The sequence below is a fragment of the Apodemus sylvaticus genome, chromosome 9, assembly GCF_947179515.1.
Source record: "Apodemus sylvaticus chromosome 9, mApoSyl1.1, whole genome shotgun sequence".
Taxonomy (NCBI): Eukaryota; Metazoa; Chordata; class Mammalia; order Rodentia; family Muridae; genus Apodemus; species Apodemus sylvaticus.
Window position 1 is genome coordinate 1,430,914 of NC_067480.1, and position 25,578 is coordinate 1,456,491.

Below are 25,578 nucleotides of genomic sequence, written 5' to 3' on the forward strand. Positions count from 1 at the left end.
CTCTAATTAGCTTTCTTTTGCTTTGATAAAACACTGAGCAAAAGTAACCTCAAGAGAAAATGCTATTTCAATACATAGATAGTTTATTACAACTTTATGTCAACATCATTAAGAAAAGACAGGGCAGGAGCTCAAGGTACAAACCTGGATGCAAACTTGAGACCCTTAGAGGAATTCTTCTTACTGAATTGTGTCCCAGAGCTTCCTCAGCTAGCTTTCTTACACAAATCAGAACCACTTGCCTGGGAGTTTTTAGGGCTCATAGTTCTGGCTGCTCTAGAACAGTGGATGAATAAGCCTTGAAGAGCAAGCCAGTAAGCAGCATTCTTCCATGGCCTCTGCATCAGCTCCCACCTTGAGTTCCTACCCTGAATTTGCTGGATGATGAGAAAAACCTTTCTAACCCAAGTCACTTTTGGTCATGGTGTTTTATCACAACAATAGAAACACTAAATAAGATAACTGGAAAAACATTCTCTAGGCAATTAAATTCTTTTGCCAGCTGAGTGGTGGTGCGACACACCTTTAATCCCAGCACTTGGGAGGCAGAGGCAGGCGGATTTCTGAGTTTGAGGCCAACCTGATCTACAGAGTGAGTTCCAGGACAGCCAGGGCTACACAGAGAAACCCTGTCTTGAAAAAAACCAAAAACCAAAAACCAAAAAAAAAAAAAAAAAAAAAAAAAAACCTAAATTCTTTTGCCACTCTGTGTGTGTTTAAACAGTATCATCCATGAAAGTATAACAGTGCCAATATTGAAGTTACTAACTTTACCAAGTAGATGACATTACCCATATTCAATCTATAAACTACAATGATTGATAACATTAATAATAATGATGTTCTTCCAAATAGCCTGTATCCATCCTATTTAAGTCTAAAAATGATATTTCTAGAGTATATCAAGATGTATGACATTCCTTGAATATAAGATTTAAGAATTGAGGTGTTTACGGTTTTTAGATTATAGACTTTATTAACACTTTGATAATATTGGAAAATATTAGTCTCTGGATCAATTTTGGCAGCAACAGTTCACAAAACTAAAACTAGGAACTGAACACTCAGTAGACAAGATTTTTTTCTCTTTCTATTCTGTGTCTAGAAACACATTCTTTCTACTTTAATGTGTTCTGATCAATGCTGGCCTTAAGTATAAGCTTTGAAACCTTAGAGCATATTGTGTTTCTCTAACTGAAATAACTCATAGCTGTACTTCAAACTCTGCTAGCTTTAGAATATATAAGGGATTGCCAATTTCCTTGAAAATCCAGGTGCTAATGATTTAACAAGCAAACTCCTCATCTGGAACCCTGACCTTTTCTCTGTGTCTAAAAGAAAATTTCACTTTGAAGGGTATTTCAATCTTAGTTAGACAAAGAGCATTTTTCAGCTTAAAACTTCACAAAAACAAAATGTTTTCTACACTCCAGTTAATAAACTAAAATAATTCTTAATAAATGTAGCCCTACTATAATAGTAAATCTTTATATGTTTATTTGTGTGTGCATGTGTATTTAAACATGTGCCACAGTGCACATGTAGATGACTAAGAACAAGTTAACAGGATCAGTTCTCTGCTTCTAACATGTGCTCAACCCTCAGAGTTGAACTTAGGTTGTCCATCTTGGCAGTAAGTGCCTTTGGCCACTAAGTCATCTCACTGGCCTTAGAATCTTCTCATGAAGAACAAATTATTTCCAATCTCACAGATCTTTCAACATTTTCATATTTTGGTAATTAAAATGATCAATCACTTTTTAAAAATAAGAACACAACTCATTTATGTTAGTTACTTTTCTATTAATCTGATAAAACACCATGACCAAGGCAATTTATGGAAGAAAGAATTTATCAGAGTTGTGGTTCCAGGGAGTCCATAATTGCAAAGGCTTGTTAGCAGGAGCCAATAGCTTTGAGTGCTCACATCTTGAATGGCAAACAAATGTAGAGAAAACAAGATAAAAAGGTCCCCAATCATTTACTCTCAAAGCCCTTCTTCCGTGACATACTACTTTTTCCAACAAAACCATACCTCCTACTAAACCTCCCCAAGCACTGCCACCTTCTGGGGACCAAATATTCAAATGCCTGAGACTATGGGTGTCTTAGTCAGGGTTTCTATTCCTGCACAAACATCATGACCAAGAAGCAAGATGGGGAGTAAAGGGTTTATTCAGCTTACACTTATGTGTTGCTGTTCATCACAAAAGGAAGTCAGGAGTGGAACTCAAGCAGGTAAGGAAGCAGGAGCTGATGCAGAGGCCATGGAGAGATGATCCTTACTGGCTTGCTTCCCCTGGCTTGCTCAGCCTGCTCTCTTATAGAACCCAAGAGCATCAGCCCAAAGGTGGTATCACCCACAAGGGGCCCTCCCCACTTGATCACTAATTGAGAAAATGCCCCACAACTGGATCTCATGGAGGCACTTCCCCAACTGAAGCTCCTTTCTCTGTGATAACTCCAGGTTAACACACAAAACTCAAGTTGACACACAAAACTAGCCAGTACATCTTATTCAAACCACCATGCCCTTCCTGAGTATTCTAAGATCTAAGTGATCCCTGGTTTGTTTCAGTATACCCAGGGTATCAATTTCATTAAAAATGTCAATAAGCTTTCACACAATGCACAGGACCTAGTGTCATATGTCATACACATTCGATATGCCTTATAAAGCTAAGTATAGTCAATTTGCATATAGTGAACATTAAAAATATAGGTCTAAAATAAAATATTTGACAATGTTATTTACTGCAAGATTTTTTAAATTTTTAGTTTATTGAGTATGCTTATATGTATGTATATAAGTTTAATATATCTGTGCATTTGTGAATGTTTGCAAGAACATCTGTATGTATGCATTTAGAGTCCAGAGGTTAGCATCAGGGGTCTTTCTCAATCATTCTCCACCTTTGTTAAAAAAATTATTTTTTATTTTATTTTTTTTTATTTTATTTTATTTGAATATGTATATATACATATGTGTGCAAGTACCCTGGCAGGCCAGAGGGGGGTGTCAGATTGATATCTGAAACCCTGGAATTGGCAGTACAGGTGATTGTGAGCTGCCTGACTTGGGTACCGAGAACCAAACAGTTTCTCCATAAGAACATCAAAATTAACTGCTGAGTTATCTTTCTGGCCCCTAAACCTTATTTTTGGTAGAACAGATTCACTCACTGAACTTGAATTTTACTGATTTCTCTAGTCTGAAAAGCAACCCCAGGGTATCCCATATTTCTACCTCCCTAGTTCTGGAATTACAGGTGCACTGCTATCAGCTAGTTGCATGGGTATAAGGGATCTGGTCCTGTTCTTCATATACCCACAGAAAACACTTCGCTAACTGAGCCGTATACTAAGCCCTGTTGTTGGACTTTGCAAAGTAATGTATCATGAAGGAAAATTTAGATACTTGTGCATCTTGCAAGATACTTAGTCACACAACACATAACTTTTGCAAACTGTTTTCCATTCCCTAAGCACTCTGCAGTTCCAATATTCTCTACTTACTTCTTTTGTTAAAGCTCCAAATATCCTACATGCAAATATCTTTGATAATTTCACTTGCTCAAATATATCCACAGAATATTGGCATTGAATATAAAATATGCAATGTTTTTCAATATTTACTTATTTCCCCACTATAGGTGGAATTAAAATGATGCAGAGACTAAGTCTGAGATCCCAGAGTATTCCCATAGACAAGTTTATGGCAGGCTCACCCGACTGAATGTCCCCTGAATCATGCTTTTGTCAATGTAACATTTGTATGCATTCTGTGTATAAATACCAACAGTTACATGTTGCTTGCATTAATCAATGATATAAGACTATTCATAGTGAGCAGTGTTAACTGGACAACTTGAACTAAAGAGGGTTAAAACTTTTGCTACCCAAGTAGTAGATCTTCAAGACTAATGGGATCTTATTTTAGATCATGAAAAAAAAAAGAGAGAGAGAAACAAATACAGGCAGCTACTTTAATAGTTATTAATGGTTGTTGCCAGGCAGACAACTATTGACTGAAGATGAGTCAGGCCGACCATAAAAAGCCTTTGGGTCCTGAGCATGAACGGAAGAGAAAAGGACCTATAACTGTTCATGAGCTCACCAAAGAGAGTCTGCTAATTAAATATCGAGGTGTTTACGTCCAACAGCCATTATGGGAAACTAATGAACTTGTTCAAAGGATGCAAGCCAGTTATCACCTGCTTTGTCAGTCAATACAACTGGAAAGAAGCAATTTCCATCCCTGTAGGGACCCACAGGTTTATTCAGAAGCCACCAGGTTTTAATTAGCTTCAAAGCAGCTGGGTGATAAAGTATACCCATCCACCTTTTTGTCACATAAAAATCATTTTAAAATATAAAACATATTGCGAAGTTGTGCATGCCTCTTTGTGTCATTCATTTTATCTAGAAAAGAAAGGAAAATTAAATATTAGAAAGAGAATAATTGTCTGTTTTGAAATGGGTGTAACAGAAATTGGCTGATAAAAAATAAAGATTTAATCAAAATGTCATTGCTCAGTATGCATCATATTTAGAAAACATCAAAGTATAGCCGAGCAGGAAATATTCAATGCTTTCTCTCTGCCTTGTCTGTGCTGCCTATAACACATGTAGCTCTGAGATGTATAATGATTTCTATGAAGATATATTATGTTTTATAATATTATGTTTTAGATAAGAACTCAACATACTATATTTGTGCTTAAACATTTTTATTGGTTTTCTGTATGTGCATGTGTCCATGTGTCTGTGTGTCTGTGTATATGAGGAGTATACATACATGATTATAGGTGCCCACAATGATTCTGCCTGGAGCTGGAGTTACAGGCGATTGTAAGTTGTCTAACATGTATACTTAGAACTAAACTTGGGTCCACTGCGAGAGGTGCTCACAACTGCCTGCAACTCCTGCTTAGGAAAAGCAGGTAAGGAGTGTAAAAAGTCACCAGAAGATAGGTGAAGGGTTGTGAAATGCCATTCTTTAGATTCAATGCCACCATTGCAAACATAATTCACAACAACTGTAGTTGCCTTCAGTATGCACATATAACAAGGCCCTATCAGCTAACAGTCAAATAAGGAAAAAGGATCCACAAGGTCCTACCCTTTATTAGTGGTTATTGATAGATTGGGAGAGGGAGAATCGCTCTACTTAGTAGTTTGCCTACTGTGAGCCAATCAGGCTCCAAAAGACAGCTCCAATCCCACAAACATACAGGCAGCCCTGGTTAATCTCAGAAGGTCACAAAATAAAATGAATAGATAAGAAACATTTGAGAGTGGTAGAGAGAAGAAGGTTAGACAGGGAGGGCAAAGAGGTGAAGATGAGAATGGTCATTATGCATAACATAATGTGCAAAATTACATAAGGAGAAATTTAACTAATTAAAAATATAAAGGTATTTCTGAAACCTTTAAATATCATCACCATTTTGAGCTGGAATTAAGTAATAGCAAAACTATTGGAAGTTAAGTCCATAAAAATTTTCACTTTCCTTTCTTCTTTCTTTCTTCCTTCTATTTTCCCTTCCTTTCTTCCATCATGAAAACAATGTAGGTATTGAGCACTAACATCTCACTGTTCTTTCCTTCTTGGTACCAGCTAACCACCATTGATCAAACCATTCTAGAAAGAATGTGTTAGCCTGGGAAACTCCATCATTTTAAACATTATCTAGGAGATTTTTTAGTAGAGTGAAGGGGAAGCTATAGGGAAGTACAAACTTGTTTTAATCATTCAGAAATTCTAAAACCTTTAAAATTCTTCCGTAGTCCATAAAAAGAAATCAGGAAAGTGATAGAGTCCCTCATGATGTCTCATTTTCAAAGTGCATGTGTGCGTGCATGTGCACGTGCTTGCATGTGTATATGTGTGTATATGTGTGTATGTGAGAGAGAGAGAAGAGACAGAGACAAAGACAGACAGAGGGAGGGGGGGCATGGGAAGATCCTAAAACATAAAGGTATTACAGTAGACATGTGCACATATGTAACCACCCTATGCTCTATTCTCTAAGTACCATTTCTCATAGCTATTAAACTTCTTTTTTTCTTTTTTTTTTTCTTTTTTCTTTTTTGGTTTTTTGGATTTGGTTTTTTCAAGACAGGGTTTCTCTATATAGCCCTGACTGTCTTGTGCTCTGTAGACCAGGCTGGCCTCAAACTCAGAAATCCACCTGCCTCTGCCTCCCAGGGTTCTGGGACTACAGGTGTGTGCCACCACCACCTGGCTGCTATTAAACTTCTTCAAGTTGGTCTTCTTGTGATTTATTTATTCTTTTCAGTACAATTACAAATAACATCTTTTATTTCTTGACTAGGATTCTCTATCATATCATTTAAGATGTACATAATAATACATGGCACAGTGATATCTGAGTAAAGGATGGATCAAATATATGAGAGTAGATGCTCTATATGGCCTACATAGATAGTAGGCTATACACTACAATTTTTCTTAGGTTCCCTCTATATCTTCTTGATAGTAACAAAAGTAGCTAGGATTATTTCCTAATATATATCCCCAATGATGAGAGAAAATGGCAGTCTATGAATTCATGTTGTAGTTACATTTTTTTTGCATTTGTATGACAGTTCAGTCACTATTCATCACAGTATTTCAACATCTTCAATTCTCTTATTTGTATACTGAAACCAATAATAATATAATAAGAATTATACATTTAAGTCATTTTATAAACTATCTTATACAAAATTCTGGCTCAAAAATATTTCAATGCTACTATATACTAGAAGTGAAGGATAAAGAAGTGCTCTTGTGCTCAAGGATGTGATTATTGGATGCATCACCATTGGCTACAATAATTGGCCTTTTAATACAAAATTGATTGGTTCAAATACCTCATCAAATATGTCTGCTGAAAGAAAAGTGATAAAAATGTTTTATCTTGTCTATTTTTCTTATGTCTATTATACATGCATAAGTTATAATTATGTTGGTATAGGCAGGAAAAGAGAAAATTTTATGGACTTTGATTTATTTTTTCTTATTTTCCTTACCACCTAGAGTTTTCAGGAAAAGGATTTCTTATTTGGGGATCACAGGCTGAAAAATGTGCAGTGAGTGTGTGTGAAGCTATCATTCTGCATTCTAGTAAACATTGCTTCCTTCTGGTTGAAAATAGATGCCTTTAAAATGTAGGCATCAGAGTAACAGACATACTGCAAACATGTTTTTCTGATTTTAATTTCATTAATCAAAATATGCACCTCGACTTTCAGTATACTTTTGGGATATCTTTTATTATAGAATGTATATATAGGTGTTTTATCTAATATCACAAGATCTAATGTTTTCCAATATTATACAATAGAACCTGCAATTTGGCCAAATTGGTAGGTTATTTAGCAATGTATGATTATAACCTTGTGATTATGTAAGTCAGGAACTCAGCCAGTATTTGTTTCTGGTCTATGATTTTTAAACCTTTCTGTGAGATGAGTAACTGGGGTTGCAATTACTAGGAGCCCATCTGAGAGTTCTGCTACTGCTCCAGATGGCTTCTGTGGCTGGCTCACTGGCATTAGAGTTTTCTCATGTTAAAACAGCATTGGTGCTTCAAGAGGCTAGTGACTACACAGTCTTTTCAAAAGTGGATTCACATCTGTCATAGAACCTCTCACATCACAGTCCATCAACAGAAAGTCAGTTTCATGGAAAAGAGAAGCATTCCTACAGTTTAACAGTAGGAGTCAAAGGATTGCAGCCCTCATTAGCACACTAACACATATGGAACACTGCCTTTTTCCTTTTTCCAAGTAACAGTTTTTAGATTTGAACAGAAGTGGTTTTTGCTGTTGCCATTTAACAATCACCATTTTCAAAGTAAATGCCTATATATCAGCTGTTCATAAACTTGATCTATACAATCCTTTAGGAAGTAGAAAAGTATATAAAAAGAGAGATCAAAGAATAAACAAACAGGAAGTAATTCACAATAGTTTATACAGTTCTTGCCAGTATCCGTTTTTATGTTTGTTTTCTCTAATTATTGTGTTGTATGACTTTTATAGCAGAGACAAAAAAAAAAGTCTGTGTATTCCAGATAGGACACTGACAGTAAACCAAAATCAAGACCAAGAAAGATATTCCACCCAAATCTTGCTTAGTGAATCAGTAAGTTTCCTAGGGTTATTTACACAATCCTTAGTGATCTGGGAACAGCAGGATCACCGAATAATCCCCTCCAGTGTAATGGACAGTTTTCAGTTCTGAGTCCCTGAAACTGTTCCCTGAAACTGTAAATTTCCTTAGTGTCTTAACACTTAGGCTCATCTGTATGGCCTCCAGGAAGGACAGGAAACCACTATACAACATAATAGAGACAAATGTTGAAATTTTTAAGCTAAAAATAGATTAAACAATGAAAACCAAATACAATTAAGCAAGGGTAACTAACTGCTATTCTATAACATAAAAAGATAACTATCATATAAATCTTGCCATATATTTCAAAGCCACTAAAAGAATTTGAAGCTCCTTAAAATACAGAAAAATTTCTCAAGAAATATAAGTATTGATTACTTTGATATGATAATTAAACATATGCATCTATCAAATTATTATACTACTATACCTAAGTTTACATGAGTATTGTGAGTTCTCAAAAGGAAAAAAATTAACTTAAAAGACATATTCACTCCACACAGAGCATTTGACTCTAAATAATCCCAAACATTTTAAAGTATCTCTATAATATTTACATTGTTAAAAATGTTTAAGATTTATTTTGAGGATACATGCTCACATGCCATAATATGTGTGTAGAGGTCAGAAGACAAATTGTGGTAGCTAGTCAGTTCTCCTCTTCTACCGTATGGGCCCTAGGAATAAAACCCAGGATGCCAAGCAGCAAGTGCCTTCACCATCATGCCAACCTAAAATAATTTTATGTTATGCTTTTATTGATGATACTCAGATTTTTTCAAACTGAGATAAAATAAAACTTTCTTCCTCACCAAAAATATATTCAGAGCCTGAGATGTCAGCCACTCTTGTAAGCTTGTGGGGAGGTACTTAGTTCTGTGGAGGCTTGCTTTCCCAGTAAAGGAGGATGCTAGAGGGGTAAGGCAAGAGTGGGGGCAGCACCCCCTTAGAGGATTCGGGAAGAAAGTGAAAGACTAGTTTGAAGACAGGGGACCTTATAGAATAGTTGACATACTTCAAAAAGAACTACAGAATTGACAGTACTTCCATATATAGTAGATTGGGGGGAGGCAGGAAGGAAGAAAACAAGTATAATGATTGTGTGAGTTGTTATCAGTTGCATACTACAGATATAATAATATTATAATAAATTAATTATCTGCACACAAAGTATTTATACTTTTCCTAGAGGCATATGAAAAATGAAGTCATCTTGTTAGATATCAGTTACCTTTAAGGTTCATATCCTATCATCACTGGTATTTTCTAATGAATTCAACTGCAACAGATCTATCGAGTAAGCCAGAGAAGTTAATGGCTTATGGATGAATAAGCCATCAGTGAAAGCACTGACAACACTATAGTATTAAAAATATATTGATCTCTTTAAGAAAAAGATTTAATAGTTGGTATAATATGACAAATACAAGCTACTAAAGTAATGATATTTAGATTTCTGTATCATGTGAAAAGAAAAGGTCAATAATATTTCTTATTTATTACATAATGCTCTCTAATACTTTTGTCTTTCACTAGCAAAAATTCAAACCTTATTATGCAAGACTTGTAGTTCGATCTACAGTAACATCATTTTGCACAGCACAGGGACCTATGCTCTGTTCAGGTGAATTTCAAATATTTTTCATTATAAAAGCCCTTGAGCAATGATTTAGAAAAGAAGCTTAGAACTCATTGTAACTGATGAGCAATTAGTATCCTTCCTTGCCATTCTGGGGGAATCAGAAATGGTCTGACACCTGTGTTTGTCCTTGGGCATTCATATGATTGGTAATGAATCATAATCCAATGACAATCACTGTGCATCCTACTCTACAAGTGGCAGTGAAAACACATAATAAATCACTTTACTTGACTTTCTCCAAAGCAAAGAGTAAAATGGCAAACTAGAGGCATAAAATTTTATCCTACCTTGTCTCTAAGAATTCTAACATAAACTTGTACCTAGTTAACTATGCATCCTCAACTAAGTTGGACAGTAGTTAATGAGTGTCTAAGACAGCACTAAGATTCCTGCCTCTGCTGTATAGGGCATTGTGAAACTCAGGTTATTAAGTAATAATGGAAGCATCCTTACAAATATGGCAAAGACCAATTTAAATCACTTCTATAACTTAACAAATGCCAAATTCACATCATTGATCATTGACCCTCCATCCATTTTCACCTGGTGACAGAACACCCATAATGAGCTCCAGGTTTATGTATGAGCCTTTTAGAATCTTCCCGTCTTCCTGTCTGTCTCCATAAAAAGTCCCAGAATTCATGGATTGAGTCATGAGTTTGAGGGACCCGATGTTCTGATTGAGCATGATTAGATTGCATGGCTTCCCTTGGATTCATGAAGAAAATCCAAAGCCTCAATATCCATAAGGACCAAGAAAGAGAAAGGGTTGAATCTATAAAGTATCATAAGTTTCTTCCATGAAACTCAAATTTGACAATTTTAACTTTTAGAGTCCACAACAAGGAACTGCTATCTTTAAAATTTTCTAAAGGTGTTTGTGTCTCAGATTGTCAAATACAAAATAAATATAACAGCCACTGCCTCATGAAGTTTCTATAAAATCTTAATCAAATTGTAAAAATATGCATGAAACAAGCTTGGGTACATGGCAGGTACTGTGCACATGTTATTCACTTGCTCAGTCACAGTGAATATTAGAATGTTCATGGATACCTTTGGATAGCTATGATAGCTCCAGATTCTGTTTTTCTATTTAAAACTCAGAGCTGTGCATTTTTGTTAGATTTCATGGATTTTTAGCTAGTTTATAGTTTTGTCTCCATCAACCATTCATCTCACTTGAAACACATTATCCAGTTCAATACATAATGTTTTACCTATACCCAGCATAATTGACTGACATCTCCTCTGATGTGGAAACACTTTAACTGATGGTGTTTAAGCTTTCTAAGAAGCTGTCATGATGCTTCAGAGGTATTTGAGCTAGCTACTACTCTAGACCTGAAGTAGACTTGTTGTTAATGTGCATCTCAATCATGAAATTGCCCTTTGGAGTGAGGCATTTATTCCTAATCCATGATCTCTTATCAGACTTCAATAATTGTTTCTCAGCATCCTTTTGGATACAGATAAGCCACTCCTGACAGTCTTAATGCATGTGCAAATTTAATCAGTATTCCTTATTGTCTTTATTTTCAATAAAAGAAAAATGCCTTAGGATGAAGTGAGTTCTTCTGCAAACATGTGATCTGAAAAAAGTCAGAGTAGGATCTAGTTCAGTTGGAAAAGTGATCAGGAGTGGACCTCAATTCAATCCCCAGCATTCTAGTTAAACAATACCAAAGAACCCTACTCTGATGGCATATGCTTGTAATCTTAGTAGTCAGGAGGTGGAGATAAGAAGATACCTGGGTTTCACTGGCCAGTCAACCTAGCTTACTTGGTAAATCCTACCCTGGCAAAAGCAAGCAAGCAAGCAAACAAGCAAACAAAGAGCCCATTTCAAAGAAAATAGTAGAAGCACATTAGGAATGATGCCTAAGGTTGTTCTCTGATGTCCACATTCACACACACACACACACACACACACACACACACACACACATTAGGGGGGATTGGAAAAGGTCTCATCAACAGCATTCTAGATCTTTAACAAATCCTCAATCAAACTCATATTATCCTCCAACCCAGATATACATATCTTCTGTGTAAAGATTACAGTATTTAAGCATAGAAAGCCCTTCCAACTTTCCTTAAACACACAACTCTGCTAATTTTGCACTGAAATGACAGTGCTTAATGTCCCTCTTCAGTACCCCTTTCTCATGCTGTCTTCATGGTGAGAGCTCTTGGTTGGAATTCATTATGAATATCAAAGAACTGAGAATATAGCCTGTAAAAACAGACACATCTAAGCAACCAAATGTCAGGAAAAGCTTGATCACAAAGATATATTGAGTAGTTTTCAGAAGAAATCAATAAAAATCTAATTTAGACAAGAAGGTTAAAGAGTGAACTAAAAACATTCTGAGTTCCAATTGACAGGAGTAGATAGTATTCCCAGTGGCCTCACTATCCTAGCGTGCAAGCCCACCCTACCCAGAGAGTCTCCCACACAGACTAATGCCTGGTATGACTTAGTTACCCACACTCAGTGTGGTAGGAGGCTTCCAGATTACTAAGAGGAAGACAAAAAGTCTTAGTTCCTGCCATTATGTACAAAACAGGGAGGCCAGAAGAAATAGCATCATGGCATGAGTATGTCTGCAGCTACAGAGACTGCATGAAATAGTGATTCTTGCCCTCAATCTTCATTAGAATCAACATTGTCAACAGTGACTATTTTTCTCTCATTTTTCCATGATCTATACTTTGGATTATTTTAATCATAATTAAGATTGGCTTTGAGCATATAAAATAGTCATAATATATTTAAATATATTTATATACTTTTTATTTATATACTTTTAATATATATATGTATATACATATATATATATATAAATATATACTTTACAAAGATAAGATTCTTACTTCATTTTTTATGGGTTTCTTAAACAACATGTCTATCCAATAAGCAGAATGTTATCTGGAAAATTAATTCTCCCTTTAAGCAAAGTTGGAAATTAAGTAGAAGAATCAGAAGGATGTGTGGAGAGAAAGGAGAAGTTGTTACTAAAATGATGGTAAGGCATCATTGGTTACAGCCAATGCTTGGCCTTATTCCTTCCTAGATACCTGTCTGCTGCCATGGGCATGAGTCAGCTTTCTAGAAACATGCTACTGTCAGCCATTCCAACAGACTTGTGGAAATGTATCTATAGCAATACTCAGTACCAAAGGAGCTGTTCTAACAAATTCATGCCTGGAGGTTGTCTATGTCAGAGATTACATGAGGACCAGAGAAGTTAGAATAAAGAGTATTCTTCAATTCCTCTGAATCCACTTTCCACAAACCTGATTCTAAATTCCATACAGACCAAGCAGCGGCGCAGCGGCAGCAGTGGCGGTAGCAGCAGCGGCAGCAGCGGCGGCAGCGGCAGCAGTGGCAGCTGGTCCAGCAGAAGGGCCATCAGCAGTGGAACCAAGAAGCCACATCAGAACTCTGCCTCCTGCCAGTCAGTTACAAGAGTCTCTCCACCATCTTGGATCTCGGGCACCAGAGAGATCAGACAGACTGAGGTACACAAATATAACCCAAGGCCAACATCGCAGGGGTCTAAGCCTGACAGGCGTTGGCCTGCACCCAGGCCCTTGGCTGTTCAGGGGGGGGGGGCATCGGTGTGAGAACCAGGCCAGGAGATTGATTGCCCGGCCGGCGCACACTCTGCCATTTTGACTACAGGAAGCCAAAGAGTGCTAGAAGGCAAAGTCAGCTAAGAGTCATAGCCTGAGGCTAACATAGCAGGGGGTCTAAGACAGACAGGCCTTGGACTGACCCCAGGCCCTGGGCTGCTCTGTGGGCCATCTGTATGCCAACCCAGCCAGGAGGTTGTTAGCCCAGCAGACTCTCCTGGCACTTTCAGGGAGGGCACGCACTCTGCCATCCTGGCCACCTGACAGAATCAATTAACACTCATAGCCCAAGGGGAACTTTGCTTGGTCCTTAGCCTGCCAGGCTTTTGTCTAGACTCGGCCTCAGCAGCTAGGCTAGCCTTGTGTGCACCAACCTGGTTGGGAGATAGGCTGCCCAGCAGAGTAACCAGCACTCAGAAAAGGTCCTGCAGCAGCATAGACCATCAGCACTCACTGAAGGAGCAAACGGGCACCCCCTGGTTCACACAGACAACCTGGGACAAGGCACACTAGGGCTGCAGCGACACCCAAGAGGAGGGCAGCACATTAGCAATCTGTAACAGGGGAAACCCAGCCATTCAGTGTTGCAGAAATAGCCATAGAGCTTCACAGGAGGCATAAATACCACACAGAGACAAGACCAACTAACATCAGAAATAACAAGATGGCAAATGGCAAAGGGCAAACACAGGAACACTACTAACAGAAACCTAGGCAATATAGCAGTATCTGAACCAAGCTCTCCAACATCAGCAAGCCCTGATTATGCAAAAACACCAATAAAACAAGATTTGGATTTAAAATCACTGTTTGTGATGCTGCTAGAAGAACATAAAAAGGACATAAATAAATCTCTTAAAGAAATACAGGGGAACATGAATAAGCTAGAAACCCGATTAATGGAAACACAAAAATCACTTAATGAAATTCAGGAGAATAAGGCTCAAGAGATAGAAGCCAATAAAGAAGAAACACACACACACACACACACACACACACACACACACAAAACTTAAAGAAATGCAGGAGAAAGTGAGTCAAACAGCAGAAGTCATGAAAGAAGAAACACAAAAGTCTCTTAAAGAATTACAGGAAAGCACAACAAGCAAGTGAAGGAGCTAAGCAAAACCATCCAGGATCTAAAATCAGAAGTAGAAACAACTAAGAAATTGTAGCGCGCCTATCGTCTCGCCAGCAAGAACGACACACGGCTACAGGATCCTTCTGCAGACACTCTTATTGTGTCTTTTCTGAGCAGGGGACCCCGAGGGAGGAAAAGGCACAGCTTATATATGCTTAGAAGACTCGTGTTGCTACCTGATTGGTGCAGGTCTCAATGCCATAGTAGCATGCCCCAAGAGCTGGCTGTGACATACTTGGGTCATGCGCACTGTCCTTCAAAGTAGACAATAGCGTGTCCTGCTGACTCATGCACAGGAAACCTGAGCCATCTTTGGGCGCGGTACGTGCGGCTGCCAACAAAAAATCACAAAGGGAGACAACTTTGGAGATAGAAAACTTTGAGAAGAAATCAGGGGCCATAGATGCAAATATCAACAACAGAATACGAGAGATGGAAGAAAGAATCTCAGATGCCGAAGATACCATAGAAACCATTGACTCAACAGTCAAAGAAAATGCAAAATGCAAAAAGCTTGTATCCCAGAACATCCAGGAAATCCAAAACACAATGAGAAGACCAAACCTAAGGATTATAGGTATAGATGAGAGTGAAGATTTACAACTTAAAGGGCCAGCAAATATCTTCAACAAAATTATGGAAGAAAACTTTCCCAACTTAAAGAGAGAGATGCCCATGAATATACAAGAAGCCTACAGAACTCCAAACAGACTGGACCTGAGCAGAAATACCTCTCATCACATAATAATCAAAACCCCAAATGTACTAAACAAAGAAAGAATATTAAAGGCAGTAAGAGAGAAAGGCCAAGTAACATATAAAGGAAGACCTATCAGAATCACACCAGACTTCTCACCAGAGACCATGAAAGCTAGAAGATCCTGGGCAGATCTCAGGCAGACTCTAAGAGAACACAAATGTCAGCCAAGACTACTATACCCAGCAAAACTCTCAATCACAATAGATGGAGAAACCAAGATATTCCATGACAAAACCAAATTTACACAATATCTTTCTACAAACCCAGCTCTACAAAGAATAATAGGAGGAAAACTCCAATCCAAGGAGGGAAACAACACCCTGGAAAAAGTAAGATAGTTACCTTCTTTCATCACACCCAAAGAAGATAACCACTCAAGTATAAAAATAACATCGAAAATGACAGGAAGTAATAATCACTACTCCTTAATATCTCTTAACGTCAATGGACTCAACTCCCCAATAAAAAGACATAGACTAACAGACTGGACAAGGAAAAGGAAACAAGACCCTACATTTTGCTGCATACAGGAAACACACCTCATTGTGAAAGACAAAAACCACCTTAGAGTAAAAGGCTGGAAGACAATTTTACAAGCCAATGGTCTCAGGAAACGAGCCAGAGTAGCCATTCTAATATCAGATAAAATTGATTTTCAACCTAAAGTCATCAAAAGATATACAGAAAGGCACTTCTTGCTGGTCAAAGGAAAAATCCACCAAGAAGAACTTTCAATTCTGAACATCTATGCGCCAAATGCAAGGGCACCCTCATTCGTAAAAGAAACTTTACTGAAGCTCAAAGCACACATTTCACACAACGCAATTATTGTGGGTGACTTCAACACTCCACTCTCCTCAATGGATCGATCAGGAAAACAGAAACTAAACATGGACACAATAAAACTAATTGAAGCTTTGGACCAATTGGACTTGACTGATATTTATAGAGCATTCTACTTTAAAACAAAAGAATATACCTTTTTCTCAGCACCTCATGGTACCTTCTCCAAAATGGACCGTATAATTGGTCACAAGACAGTCCTCAACAAATATAAAAAGATCGAGCTAATTCCATTCCTCCTATCAGATCACTATGGAATAAGAGTGGTCTTCAATGGCAACAAAAACGACAGAAAGCCCACATACACATGGAGGCTGAACAATAATCTACTCAATGACACCTTGGCCAAAGAAGAAATAAAGAAAGAAATCAGAGACTTTTTAGAATTTAATGAAAATGAAGGCACAACATACCCAAATCTTTGGGACACAAAGAAAGCAGTGCTAAGTGGAAAAATCATAGCCCTGAGTGTTTCCAAAAAGAAAATGGAGAGTGCATACATTAGCAGCTTAAGGACACACCTGAAAGCCCTGGAACAAAAAGAAGCCAATTCACCCAGGAGGAGTAGAAGAAAGGAAATCATCAAACTCATGGCTGAAATCAGTCAAGTGGAAACAAAGAGAACCATACAAAGAATCAATAAATCCAGAAGCTGGTTTTTTGAGAAAATCAACAAGATAGATAGACCCTTAGCCAGACTGACCAAAGGGCAGAGAGAAAGTATCCAAATTAACAAAATTAGATCTGAAAAGGGGGATATAACAACAGAAACTGAGAAAATTAAAAAAATCATCAGATCCTACTACAAAAGCCTATACTCAACACAACTGGAGAATCTGGAGGAAATGGACAATTTCCTAGACAGATACCAAATACAAAAATTAAATCAGGACCAAATAGATCATCTAAACAGTCCCATAACCCCTAAAGAAATAGAAGGGGTCATAGAAAGCCTTCCAACCAAAAGAAGCCCAGGACCAGATGTCTTCAGTGCAGAATTCTATCAGACCTCTAAAGAAGACCTAACAGCAATACTCTTCAAACTATTCCACAAAATAAAAACAGAAGGAACACTACCCAATTCCTTCTAATGAAGCCACAATTACGCTGATACCAAAACCACACAAAGATCCAACAAAGAAATAGAACTTCAGAACAATTTCCCTTATAAACATCGATGCAAAAATACTCAATAAGATTCTTGCCAACTGAATCCAAGAACACATAAAAACGATCATCTACCATGATCAAGTAGGCTTTATCCCAGGGATGCAGGCTTGGTTCAATATACGGAAATCCATCAATCTAATCCACTACATAATCAAACTCAAAGAAAAAAACCACATGGTCATTTCATTGGATGCTGAAAAAGCATTTGACAAAATTCAGCATCCTTTCATGCTTAAAGTCTTAAAAAGAACAGGAATTCAAGGCCCATACCTAAACATAGTAAAAGCAATATACAGCAAACCAGTGGCCAACATCAAACTAAATAGAGAGAAACTTGAAGCAATCCCACTAAAATCAGGAACTAGACAGGGCTACCCACTTTCTCCTTATCTTTTCAACATTGTACTTGAGGTACTAGCTTGGGCAATTAGACAACATAAGGAGGTCGAAGGGATACAAATTGGAAAGGAAGAAGTCAAACTATCATTATTTGCAGATGATATGATAGTCTACCTAAGTGATCCAAAAAACTCCACTAGAGAACTCCTACAGCTGATAAACAACTTCAGCAAAGTGGCAGTTTATAAAATCAACTCAAGGAAATTAGTAGCCTTCCTATACTCAAAGGATAAGCAGGCTGAGAAAGAAATTAGGGAAATGATACACTTCACAATAGCCACAAACAGTATAAAGTACCTTGGGGTGACTCTTACCAAATATGTGAAAGATCTATATGACAAGAACTTGAAGACTCTGAAGAAGGAAATAGAGGAAGACCTCAAAAAATGGAAAAACCTCCCATGCTCATGTATAGGCAGGTTTAATATAGTTAAAATGGCCATTTTGCCAAAAGCAATATACAGATTCAATGCAATACCCATCAAAATCCCAACTCAATTCTTCACAGAGTTAGAAAGAGCAATTATCAAATTCATCTGGAATAACAAAAAACCCAGGATAGCTAAAACTATTCTCAACAACAAAAGAAATTCTGGGGGAATCAGTATCCCTGACCTCAAGCAACATTACCGAGCAATAGTGTTAAAAACTGCATGGTATTGGTACAGTGACTGGCAGGCAGATCAATGGAACAGGATTGAATATCCAGAAATGAACCCACAAACCTATGGCCACTTGATCCTGGACAAAGGGGCTGAAAACATCCAATGGAAAAAAGATAGCTTTTTCTTTTTTTTTTTTTATTCGATATATTTTTTATTTACATTTCAAATGATTTCCCCTTTCCTAGCCCCCCACTCCCAGAAAGTCCCATAAGCTCCCTTCTCTCCCCCTGTCCTCCCACCCACCCCTTCCCACTTCCCCGTTCTGGTTTTGCTGAATACTGCTTCATTGAGTCTTTCCAGAACAAGGGGCCACTCCTCCTTTCTTCTTGTACCTCATTTAATGTGTAGATTATGTTTTGGGTAATCCAGGTTTCTAGGTTAATATCCACTTATTAGTGAGTGCATACCATGATTCATCTTTTGAGTCTGGGTTACCTCACTTAGTATGATGTTCTCTAGCTCCATCCATTTGCCTAAGAATTTCATGAATTCATTGTTTCTAATGGCTGAATAGTACTCCATTGTGTAGATATACCACATTTTTTGCATCCACTCTTCTGTTGAGGGATACCTGGGTTCTTTCCAGCATCTGGCAATTATAAATAGGGCTGCTATGAACATAGTAGAGCATGTATCCTTATTACATGGTGGGGAATCCTCTGGGTATATGCCCAGGAGTGGTATAGCAGGATCTTCTGGAAGTGAGGTGCCCAGTTTTCTGAGGAAGGCCAGACTGATTTCCAGAGTGGTTGTACGAATTTGCAACCCCACCGGCAGTGGAGGAGTCTTCCTCTTTCTCCACACCCTCTCCAACACCTGCTGTCTCCTGAATTTTTAATCTTAGCCATTCTGACTGGTGTAAGATGAAATCTCAGGCTTGTTTTGATTTGCATTTCCCTAATGACTAATGAAGTTGAGCATTTTTTTAAGATGCTTCTCCTCCATCCGAAGTTCTTTAGGTGAGAATTCTTTGTTTAACTCTGTACCCCATTTTTTAATAGGGTGGTTTGGTTTTCTGGAGTCTAACTTCTTGAGTTCTTTATATATATTGTCTATTAGCCCTCTATCTGATGTAGGATTGGTGAAGATCTTTTCCCAATTTGTTGGTTGCCGATTTGTCCTCTTGATGGTGTCCTTTGCCTTACTGAAACTTTGTAATTTTATGAGGTCCCATTTGTCAATTCTTGCTCTTAGAGCATACGCTATTGGTGTTCTGTTCAGAAACTTTCTCCCTGTACTGATGTCCTCAAGGGTCTTCCCCAGTTTCTTTTCTATTAGCTTCAGAGTGTCTGGCTTTATGTGGAGGTCCTTGATCCATTTGGACTTGAGCTTAGTACAAGGAGACAAGGATGGATCAATTTGCATTCTTCTGCATGCTGACCTCCAGTTGAACCAGCACCATTTGTTGAAAAGACTATCTTTTTTCCATTGGGAAAAGATCTTCACCAACCCTACATCAGATGGAGGGCTAATATCCAATATATACAAAGAACTCAAGAAGTTAGACCCCAGAAAACCAAATAACCCTATTAAAAATGGGGTACAGAGTTAAACAAAGAATTCTCACCTGAAGAACTTTGGATGGCGGAGAAACATTTTAAAAAATGCTCAACTTCACTAGTCATCAGGGAAATGCAAATCAAAACAACCCTGAGATTTCACCTTACACCAGTCAGAATGGCTAAGATTAAAAACTCAGGAGACAGCAGATGTTGGCGAGGATGTGGAGAAAGAAGAACACTCTTCCACTGCTGGTGGGGTTGCAAATTATTACAACCACTCTGGAAATCTGTCTGGCAGTCCCTCAGAAAACTGGGCATGTCACTTCTGAAAGATCCTGCTATACCACTCCTGGGCATATACCCAGAGGATTCCCCAACATGCAATAAGGATATATGTGTCACTATGTTCATAGCAGCCCTATTTATAATAGCCAGAAGCTGGAAAGAACCCAGGTATCCCTCAACAGAAGAATGTATGCAAAAAATGTGGTATATCTACACAATGGAGTATTTCAGCCATTAGAAACAATGAATTCATGAAATTCTTATGCAAATGGATGGAGCTGGAGAACATCATACTAAGTAAGGTAACCCAGTCTCAAAAGATCAATCATGGCATGCACTCATTAATAAGTGGATATTAGCTTGGAAAACTGGAATATGCAAAACATAATCCACACTTCAAATGAGGTACAAGAAGAACGGGGGAGTGGCCCCTAGTTCTGGAAAGACCCAATGTAGCAGTATAAGACAAAACCAGAACAGGGAAGTGGGAAGGGATGGGTGGGAGAACAGAGGGAGGGAAGGGGGCTTATGTGACTTTCGGGGAGTGGGGGGAACAAGTAAAGGGGAAATCATTTGAAATGTAAATAAAAAATATATCGAATAAAATTAAAAAAATATAAAAATAAAATAAAAATAAATTCCATACAGTGCAGCAAACTTTAACAGCCCAAATAAATAAATTTCAAAAGAAAATGAACAGAGTCCTAAATCACTGAGCATATTCCCAGGGCAGCCACAATTGTTGAATTTTCAATGCTTGAACTTTAGAGCAAAAGAGATTAAGTTTATTTTGCTTCTCCAGCTCATACAGAGAGAGTGTGACAACAATGAAATTTCCCTAGATGAACCCCTGCTTAATTAGCAAATATTTTGGGTGTGCTTGTCAGGATATCTCAGCATTATTCATTCCAAAACCAAAGGTCACACAGTGTAAGCAGGCACCAGAGGTCTGGATCTGTAACTACTGCAAGTCAAATAAGCCCCACAGGCTTTTATCAGAGCATCAAGGAGTCATGTTGAAAAACACTGTTCTTCTACAATTCAAAGTTTGTCTGACCAAAACCAAAAAGAGCTGGGGGAGTGTACAAAAACTTAAATCAGGACTTGGTGGAAATAACTGTTTGTATACAACTACCAGGGAAAACTGAGCAGAATCAGGAACAAGTAGACATGTCAATCTTTGCTGTCCTAGATGCAATCACATACAGAGCAAAGGAAGGAAGAAGCATGTTGGTCAGACACCTGAATGTAAAGACTCTTAATATGAAAGCTGATTCATTTCTCTGTCCTGCATTTGATCTTTGATGAGGTATGACCAGTAGTAACACGTTAAAACAAAGACACCAGACATCTAAGAACATTTGCTACTCTGTATAACCTCTAAATTAGTTTGTGAGATTCTGTAAGAACTTCAGAAGTGTAAGAAATTTTATAGGGTCATCTGAGTTATGAAGTTCACTGTTATCAGTGACCTTGAAACATATCTGGGGAAGGTATTACTGATGAAGAAATTTTGAGTTTCGACCTTATATACCTGATAAACAAACAACATGAAGCCCATAAACTCTTTTTAACAGACACTGCAGAAACTCACACAGTGTGAAAAAATAGGAGAAGCTGGGTTTTAGAATACAGGAAATTCTGGATAGAGCAGAAAGTCTGGTGCAAAACAGTTAGTCATTGTCCATATTAAAGGAAGAAGTCTGAAATCAAAATACTGTTCTGGAGAAGTTAATTTGACAACAGCTTCATAGTCCATGAAAGGAGAGAAAATCAGGTTGATATGGCCCTATAAGAAACTAATAACCCTACTGGAAGAGTTTGTAGCAGTTGCAAGAATATGGAATGTAGGGTATATTAATACATTGAAAAAACATGGAGGCAAGATGAAGGGTCTGGGTTCTTTGAAGCTCATGAAAAAATGAAAATATATAAAGAAAATGTGGAAAGGTGGGAGAAGGAACTGAGTGGGTAAGACTTTTGAGGAGCAACGACCCTCACATATCCTAAAAAAGTGAATGAGGAAAATGCCATAAAAAATAAAAATATAAAAATATGATTATGGAACTGAAAAAAGGTAAGCTAGTAATAGTTCACTATGGAAATAAGAAGAACAGATTAGAAAAAATGATGATGATGATGATGATGATGATGATGATGGTAACAATGATGTCTATGATGATGACCATGATAATGATAACTATGATGATAATGATGATGGTAATGGTGATGATAATGATGGTGTTTATGTTGATGATGACAATGATGAAAAAGAAGAAAAAAAGGAGGGTGCCCAATGGTGGGTAAACCATCTTGTCATAACTTTGGGAGAAGGCTGAAACACAGGACTCCAGAAACCCTCATCCAGCCAATACTCAGTTCTGAGACCACTGTAGTATTTACATTCAAAGTCCACATGAAGAAGGGAAACACACAGAAAAGAAGTGTGGTTTCAGAGTCCAAGTTGTAACCAAGCACAGAAACCACCATGAGAACATGGCCACAGAGACATGCAAGGACATCAGAAATCAGGGAAGGTGTTGATGGGGGGGAAATTGACCTGATATAGTTCAGATTACAGTTGCAGTGTTTCTTTGACAGATGGTTTGATGCTATTGTTGTGGAATGTGTTTGGTCCTGAACAGCTGATACATTAGAGCAGACAACTGAAGAGAGAAATTCTAGTCAACTTTAGATCCAAAGTAAAGGGCCTAAAGGAGCTTTATTAATTAATATGCATCAGTGACAGTTTGATGATTTTGAAAATGAGAACAGGCTGATGCTATGGATAAAGAGGTATTTTTGAGGTAATAGTTTCATACTAGTTTTGTTTACTTTTATGGTTCTTTTTTAAAGATTGGGTTGTCAAATTTCCTGAACATAAAATTAACCATTTCCTCCTCTGTACCAGAATTTAGCTTAGTGCCTGGAATGTGTCAGGCAAATACTCTACCACAAAACGATATTTAAATTATCCACTTAGAAAGAAATATAAAATAAAAGCAGAAAACAAGCTTCTCTTTTTTTCTCTCATATGTGGAATCTAGGGCCAAAACACCAAAAAGAAAACATAAAAGTGAATGAGAGATTGTAAGCAAAGAAAGAGGAATAGATGGTAGGATAGGGTAATGGGGAAATCTGTATAATAAAAATTATTATATGCTTGAATAAAATATTATAATGAAACCCTTCATCGTGCATAAAGCACACTAATAAAAAGGAAGACAATCTAACTGAAAGGAAACTATCATACATAGGAACATAGACAAAACTACTAAATAAAACAAAATTCTGAGTGGTTTTAGACAGAAACAGAACACAGCTCCCCTTTCTGTTGCTTGGTGACTTAGGAATGTAGGATGAGATGATACCTAAGTCTCAACATATGATGCAGTTTTATTTTGTTTCTACCTCAAAGGTCACATATTAATGGCTTGACCCCCTAATAGGCACTATCAGGAGATCAGAATCATTAGGAAGTAAAAACTAGAAAGGCTTATAAGTCATTGGCAGCCATAACCCAAAAGGAGATGCTCAGGTTCTGGTCTCTTATTCTTTCTCTGTTTTGTTCCCTGAGGAAATTACATTTACTCCACCCCACACATCTCTCACTGCACCCCCATCAGTGACTAGGAGCCCTGATTCTACCTCAATAAAACATGATGCAAACAAGCCTCTTGTGTTGTAAGTTAACCACCTCCAGTCTGTTACAGTATAGAGTTAACTGCATATAATGCAATCTGTTAACTGTGTGAGTTCACCACCTCCAGTCTGTTATAATGGTGGCCAGATGGCTAAGATCACTCCCTCTTAGTGTTGAATTTTTCTGGAAATAGACATTGGCTCCTTTGCATTGGAAATTTAATCAGCATTGGTGTCTCTGTTTCATTTTTCATGTAGGTTTTCTCTTGTATATTTATATCCCCAGGAGTTCTTTTTGCCAAGAAAAGGGGACAGGAAGTAGAATGATGTTGCCTAGTGAGACAATCTACCTGCTTTGGGGGTAGAAAGTCCATCACTGGAAACAGAAATCCAAGTGCCTGGTAGAAACCTGGCACAAGGACAGCTGACTTATAAACTACATGGTTTTAGATTTTTAAAACTACAACTCAGAAGGAGTAATGCAGCAGTAGTCCTACAGCTACCCAATACTCAGACTATTTCCTACTACCATTGATTCCCTAAATTCTGAAGAAGTATGTAAAAAGAAACAGTCATAGTTTGGCCAAACAGTAGAGAGAGACAAAAACTAATCTCTTGTCTATAGAAGCTTTAAATTAGACAAAGGCCAGGATATACACAGGTTTAGATTTGAGACATTTTAACCAGTCCTTTTATGAAGGAAGGTGACCAGGCCCCAGATTATTCATAGGTTTCTGTCCTCAGCAGTTCTGCCTACATTGAATGAAGCCTCTTCTATTATATATATAATGAGAAAGGCAGCCCCCATAGGTTTATATATTTGAATGCTTACTCACCAAGAAGAGAAACTGTTTGTATTAGAAGGATTAGGAGTTGTAGCCTTGGTAGAGTAGATGCAGCTTTGTTGGAGTGAATGTAGCCTTGTTAGAGTAGGTGTGACCTTGTAGGACGATGTCCCTAGAGAGTGTACTTTGAGATCTCAAAAGCCTACACCTGGCCCTGGCTCGCTATGTCTGTGGATCAGGATGTAAAGCTCTTAGTTCACACTCCAGACCCATGTGTTGTGGTCTGTAATGTCCTGCTATACCCCTGCCATGATGATAATGAACTAACCTCTAAAACTGTAAGCAAGGTCCCAATTAAATGCTTTCTTTTATTTAGTTATAGTATCTCTTCAGAGCAATAGGGCAGTGACTAAGATAGGAGTGATAATCAAAACTGTAACTTTCCTCTGGTTCCAAGACGCCTACCAATGCCAATTCTGATGTTACCATGAGTGTGAAATGGACTTGGCAGGGGTGAGTGGAGGCTCCAGATATCATCTAATCTACCAGTGAAAGTTTGTTTCCCCCATCCTGGATTGCTCTTCCATAATTCTTCGTACTTTCTTCTACTATAATTTCTAAAATAGTTGGGGAATTTTACAACCCTGTCAATTGTGACTGGAGTTCTACCTGTTAGCATCTTAATTTGTTGGCTAGCATCTGGTAGACAAAACAACCAGAGATGAAATGCAAAATTTGATGTTTATTATTTTCTTAATATCCATTTGTTCTACTTTATGCCAGTTTCTAACTGTATTTTAAAATTTTGAATTTAGTGAAAACTTTGAAGATTTTTATCTTCCACCATGTATCATGATAGTCTGTTTTCTATTATTCTGGCCTCATACTGTCACCACAGTTATGGCTAACTGTTTTAGCCA